Source organism: Antrostomus carolinensis, unplaced genomic scaffold, assembly GCF_000700745.2.
Source record: "Antrostomus carolinensis isolate BGI_N321 unplaced genomic scaffold, ASM70074v2 scaffold8285, whole genome shotgun sequence".
Classification (NCBI taxonomy): Eukaryota; Metazoa; Chordata; class Aves; order Caprimulgiformes; family Caprimulgidae; genus Antrostomus; species Antrostomus carolinensis.
Window position 1 is genome coordinate 171,589 of NW_010315766.1, and position 6,962 is coordinate 178,550.

A 6,962-nucleotide genomic window follows, 5' to 3' on the forward strand; every position below is an offset into this window, starting at 1 on the left:
AGGAGAGGAGAGGAGAGGAGAGGAGAGGAGAGGAGAGGAGAGGAGAGGAGAGACTTAAAGTCACTGAAGACATTGTGGATTCAGCCATTGGGTGGGAGGTGGGCAGGTACTGGAGAAACAGAAAAAGAAAGAGCCAGGAAAAGTCAGATTTTTGTTGGCAATGACTGGTTAAAAAGTCTTTATCAATGTGAATTTGTTGGTATGTGCCAGATCTTTACTACCTGTCTGTGTGTGGGGCACTGTCAAATTTCAAATTTACAGTGGCCCTGGCAATCCTCGTCGGAGCCGATGGTTGCACCTGTGTGTGTGTGTTGGAGGGGGATGTGCAGGCAGTGCACCTGGGCTTTTGGTGGGTCCCTTGGCTCTGAAAATGCTCTTTGGCCACCCTTGGTGACCAAACACAGGCAAAATGGGAATGCCTGCTCACTTCCATCAAGCATACAAAAAATAACACTTCTCCCACCAAAGTTAAAGGTGAGTCACTGTATTATGATACAGACCCGTGTCAATCCACAGGACTAATGGATGTGGTGCATTGTGAATTTGGGTGACAGAATACTTTTTGCTATTTAACTTATTCTTCTGGCAATTAGAGAGATGATGTGAAATGGAGCCAAACCTGATGAGTCTCATCTGACTTTGTCTTAGTGTGGTCCCACTTCATGCGAAAGCAGATTAGGTTTATTCAGCTGGGGAGCTTCAGATGTGACACAGATTTTGAGTCCTTCAAACTAAGAATTGCTCAGGTCTGTGTTTTTCAGTATTGTTGCACAGAAGTTCGGAGCAACCTCCAGACTCCCAGCCTGAGATGTATTCCTGAGGTCTGGATTTGCTTCTTTGCTACCTCTTGGCTCAGGCCCATCTCTACTATACCCACCAGAGTGAAATTTTTATTGAACACAGTTTTAGTTCTGGATTTGTAATTAAATTTAAGGGCTGGTAAATTTTGCTATGAACATTTTTCTGGCTCCCTTCCTAAGCATTTGGTCTATTCAACTAGCACTGAGTGTTTTGCAGATGCTATTGTATGTTATATTGCCAACCACAAGTATGAAAAAAAAATGTGTGATTTAGAAAAATACTAGTACATTTGAGGTCTTGTTTTTGCTTTTATGATCACACTTTAAAGCTTTTTTTCAATGTTTGTTAGGGCTGTCAGCTTATGGGGAAAGTGGGAATATCATCCTACCACTTGACTCCAAGAGTTGTGGCCATTCTACTTCATGATCAAACCATGAGCATGACAGTACTGCCTGTAATTGCTCTTTGAATTAAAACATTTCCTCCAACATCCAGCAATAAGGAAAATGAAATCTTCAGGTAGGGTTTAATAGCTCACCTTGAAAGTATTTCATCTCATGCTAAACATTATGCCATGTAGTGACGGCTGGGTGCTTGTCTACTTTGAGACCCATGGGAGAATTAACTCAAATTCACTTTTAAAGGGGATTAATTAAACTGCATCAGGACCCTGTTTCAGCACTCAGAATTAAGATGAGTTGAAGTAAGACCCCTTTAATTTACATTTTAGGGAATAAACTGAAAGAGATGAGAGACCTTCTTGACATCAAATAAGGGTGTCCAAGGAACTGCTGGTGTGGTTTGACTAATCCGTTTTACATTATACCTTATTTAATTCAGACTGAATGACCTCATGTAGACCAGCCCTGAGATGCTGAGAACAGGAGTGATTGTACTGGGAATATCTGCCTTCCCAGCTGTTTTGTGAGGGGACAGAAGGTGTGTAAGAAGCAGGATGTTCTGGAAAATGAGACAGTCAATCTTGGTCTATATGGAGCTACAGTGAAGCTGTGGAGCTTTTTCACAGATTGAGCAAATGACTCCTAAAAAAAAAAAAAAATCTAAATTGCAAGTCTTTCATCTGGGATGGAAAATCTCAATAGAGAAGGTAAACTGGAGATAATAGCCCTAAAATATTTGCTCTTGTGATCAACTTTTGTTCCATATCACCTTGGCTGAGATGTCTTGTTTGTTTTTTGGTTTTTTTTTTTTAAGTTTAATCAGCTTTTTTGAACACTGTGAAAATTTACTTTTGGGTGAAGACTCAGACTCATTTAGCTAATTAGATACCAAGGTGATGTATGTACTATCTACACTTCTGACTTCAGATTCTTATTCTTATCCATGCCAACAGTTACTTGGCTGTGAAGTCTGTCTCAGCCATTGCCAAAGTTTCTGAATGGAGTTGGTGGTGTGGGATTTCTCCACCTTTTGGTTCACATTTCAAGACAGAAGAAGTTCTCTGTTTACTTTTATCCTTTTATTTCCCCCTTTCTGTTTTCTTCTGGAAATCATATCCCTTTAAACTGGGGATCTGACACAAGTAACTCAGTGTCTTCGAGACAATCTGTAAAGTATCCACGTACAGTTCTTTTTAAGAGGAAAACTGACCAACTCACCTTTCTAGGGCAGAAGGGTTCAAAGTAGAGGAAACTCATGAGATTGTTCCTTCAAGCCTTGTGCCAATACATTTTCACATAAGATTTTCATAATTTTCAAACAAAGCTATTAAGTTCATGAGCTTGAGTGCATGCAGAGCATATGAGGAACATCCTGTGGCTTGGATCTCAAGTTCCACCTATGTCATGAGCCTGCCAGCAGGCCTTCAAGATATTGATGTAAAGTCCACCTGGGGAAGGGTGGATTTGACAAAGCACTATGTCACCTCAAAACCAATTCACACATTTCCTGATCAATAGTCAAGAGGCCCAGTTGTAGAAAAGCTGCCCAGACCTCTTGTGGACCCCCTGGAAAATACCAAGAGCAGATCTAGGCCAGCCTTTGTGGCCCTTTAGGGAGCTTGGGCACCTGAGATGGGCTGCACCAAGGCTGCCAGGGAGCCATGTGGCTGTGGGTGCTTGCCCTGAGTAGGATGTACTTCAATGACAAGTCCTGTGAGTGGCTGAGGGTGTTAAGGACAGAGGCCATCCAATGTGATAGTCTAAAGGTCATTTAGCAGGTGATGGAGGAGCTAAGACAAACCCTTCAGGTCATTGCCTGTTTTCCTTGTTATCAGATCACGCTGCCTCTCACTTGGTTATTCCTATGGCTGTTTGTACAAAGTTCTCCTAGCACAAGCCTGGGTCTGGGACTTTGTATTGAAGGATACTTGGAGATGCTCTATGAGGCAGATGAGCTGCAGAAGGAAACCACCCAGGAACAGCCTGGGAATTGATGATAATGCTGGTCCTGGGCAGAGAGAATGGGACATATTCTAGCCCTTTAGCACAGAGTTTTCTGAGCTGGAAAATTACACTCTTTACATCAGGCAAATCCAAAGCCAGGAATTAATTTTGGAAGAAGGGTTCCCCATTTTACAAACTCCAACTGCATCCAAACAGGTTCAGTGTAGCTTTGCTAAATGCTTTTCTGAGCCCTGACAATCTCTGGAAGGGAACCTAATCCTCCCCGCCAGCTCCCCAAGAAGGTGAGCGTCAGTGTGGGATGTGATTTCTACAACTTCTGCACAAAGCAGCTTAGCAATGGGCGCAGTGGCTGGTGCAAAAAGCTCCTGATGCTCCACTTCATTTCTCTTTCCTGAATGCTGGCCACAGCTTCGCAGAGAATTGTTGTTTGCAAAAGGACAAATGGGTCCAAAGTGAACGTAGTAAATGTAGCCTTGTATTATACTGGGGATTTTTAGGGTGACTGTACTCCCCTCCTCCTAGTATTAGCACTGCCTGGTGCAGGGTGTGCTCTGGGCCATATGCTTTAGGAGCAGCTTCATAATCTTCTCTCTTCCCATCACCAGGCATGTCTACCACTGGATGGGATACAGCCGCTTAGTATATGGGACTGTACCAAGATAAAGCATGAAATCCCATACCTCAGTGCCAGATAAATGTTCTCTCAAATTAAAGTGGAGCCAAATTTTGTTGTTTTTGCTTTTAAAACCTAATGTTATTTTCTTTTCCTCGTAGAAGCAGTTGATTGACCAAAGACTGCTCACATGGAGTGTGCTTTGAGAGAAGGATTAAAAAAGAGGACACCTGAACAGGGTAAGGAGTTGAGAAGCAAGAGTAAATTCTTTGAGCTTTTATGGAGTGGTACACAAATTACTAAAGATTTAAAAGGACTATACAAATGAGGGGCTAATCTGAGGACATGTCATTTTGACACAGAACAGGAGGAGCATTCAAACTACTTATGGCCTCCTTCCCAATTTTGGTTGTCACTGAAGAATTCCTCAGTAGGAAAGAGCTGTTCCCAGGAGCATCAGGATGCTGGAGTGGACAGATGTGCCCTGGCTGAGCAAGGGTGGTGAAACTGGCTGCATGACCCAGGGGCTACCTGAGAGGAGAGACATCAGCATCTGATCTGGATCACAGGATAATTCAGGTTGTGAGGGACCTCAGGAGGTGTCTAGTCCAACCTTCTGCTACAAGAAGGGTCAGCTATGAGTTTGGACCAGGTTGCTCAGGTCTTTGTCCAGTAGGTGAAGGTAGAAGCCCCATCCCTGGAAACATTCAAGGTCAGGTTGGATGGGGCTCTAAGCAACCTGATCTAGTTGAAGATGTCCCTGCTTACTGCTGGGGAGTTGGACCAGATGACCTTTAAAGGTCCCTTCCAACTCAAACCATTCTATGATTCTATGGCATAGGCTTTGCAATGGATAGGCTGTCTAAGCAGCATTCTCCAATGCTTGACTGTCCTCACAGGGAAGAAGTCTTTCCTTATATCCAGCCTGAACCTCTCTTGTCTCAGCTTGGCTCAGACTGATCCCTCTAGTCTGACATCATCTGCAAAGTCTGTTGCCTCCTCCAGGTCATTGCTGAAGAAATGAAACAGAACAAGTCCCACAATAGACCACAGCAGCAGTTCATTTATCACGGGCTTTACCCTTTCACTGTGATGCTCTAAGCCCAGCCATTCTACCATCTTTTTACCTGTCTGATTGTGCACCCATCCAGATTGTCTGTCTTAGCTTGGATCCAAGAATATTTACATCAAGGACATCTACTGCTCTCTGGCTGGTGGAGCTCAGTGTTGATAAGGGGACGTGCATGGAGATTTGAGCTCATCTGCTCTCCATATAGGCAGATCTGGGCTTGTGCAGGACCACCTACAGGACCTTCAAAGCAATCCTAGAGATCTGCTGGAGAGACTAGTTTTTCTACTCTCTCTGTGTCACATGCCATGGGGTTTAGGGACAACCTATCTGTTTATTCTATGGGCTAGAATCATCCAGCCAAGAACCAGAATATCTCTTTTTAATCAGCTAGTATTCTTAAAAGGTAGCTAAACGTGATGGCTATTTTCACCAAATATTTCCATCCCCTCCTTCACCCTCATTTCCTCTGCTCTCCCACCAGCAAATAAAGGGAGAAGGAATGCTCCTAGGAGTGGTGTCTGGAGAACCTGGACTGAGCCATAACTGGGTGAGGCAGTATTTACTGGGATTAGAAGGCTATGGAAAGCAGAGTGCAGAAATGCTAAGAGGGAATTACAATTGTTCCCTTCCCTTTTAATTTTTTTTTCTGCCTCTCCTGTCACTGGTTTTTCCTCGTAGGTGTTGGGGTCTTTTCAGAGGCAATCGTTACTGTTAATGATTTTAGCTTGTTGGCTATTATCACATCTGCGCCTGGGGACTGCAGCCGGCTATCTGGGCTCTGGCAGGCCTTGACAGCAATCAGCTCCTTCCTGCTTCGCACTAATTTTCTCAGGGGAGCTCAGAAGAAAATACTTTTTCGTTCATTTTCCCCTTCTTTCTGTGTCTCTCCTTTCCCTCTTATCTGTATCTGGACTCCCATCTCTAGGAGCTCTGCCCCAGGAAGGCTCCACACTGGGGAGGCTGGTGGAGAAATCCACAGCAAGGTGTGGGGCACCTGGATGTAACCAGGAAAGTAAATACCTCCTGGGAAGAAGCACCCTGGCTTTTGTTATTCTTCCCATGTTTGCACCCAGCTCTGCATTGCTGCTGATCCCCCAGCTGTTACAGAGAAAAGAAGGGATCATTGTGGTTATTTTATGAAAAGTGTACGTGGATCTTTTTCAGTGGCTGAGGCTGAGCACAGAGCTTTTACAGCCTTGAGTTTAATATTCTCTTTTTTCCCTCCATCATCATTTTATATTATTCAAAGCAAATCAGACAGCCTTTGAAGAACAGCTCAAAGTCTTTTATCTTTCTTTGTTTTTTTTTTTTCTTTTTCTTTTTCTTTTTTTTTTTAAAGGTGGGAAGGAGCCACCTGGTACATTTCCTTTCTCAATTCAGTGATTTTATTCATTGGGGAAGAGATTGCTTTGCATCTTGTTCTTTCAAGGATTGTAAAAGGCAGGTAAGATCTGTATTTCTAAAAGCCCCCAAAGAGAGTGCTTTTCTGGATGGGTGACCAGCATCTTCCTTGCACTGAAGAAGCCTGGATGGTGGAAATGTGACTCCTCATGTGTGGAAGGGCTCTATCTTGGAACCACTGTTGTACTCAAAAGCTGCTGATCAAAATCATTGCTCTGAGGCACTCTGGTGACAATCCAGACTGATCTTGTAGGCTGAGAGGTTCCAAAGAACCCCCATGGTAAAGTCCCCATCCCTGGAGGTATTTCAGAGTCGTGTAGACGTAGTGCTGAGGGACAGGGTTTAGTTGGGGACTTGTCAGTGTGAGGTTAATGACTGGACTTGATGATCTTAAAGGTCTTTTCTGATCTAGGCAGTTCTGTGATTCTGTGAAAGACCACTGAATCAAGCGAGACGACCATCAGAAAACAGGTTTCCCAGCCGTAAGTTGACTTCTGGAGGGTTTTCTATGCTGGGCAATGCTTACGGAAGTTAAGCTCTTCCAGAGGAAAGTGTCTTTCCCTCTGGAGGAGAAGTGGCCTGAAAGCAGAGATCCCAGATTGCAGCTTGGATGGGATAAAGGTGTCAGCTCCCGTGTTTGTCCTAGGGCTCATCAGGGTGCTTGGTAAAACCATCCTCTCCACCATACATAAGTGACAGCATTTGGTCC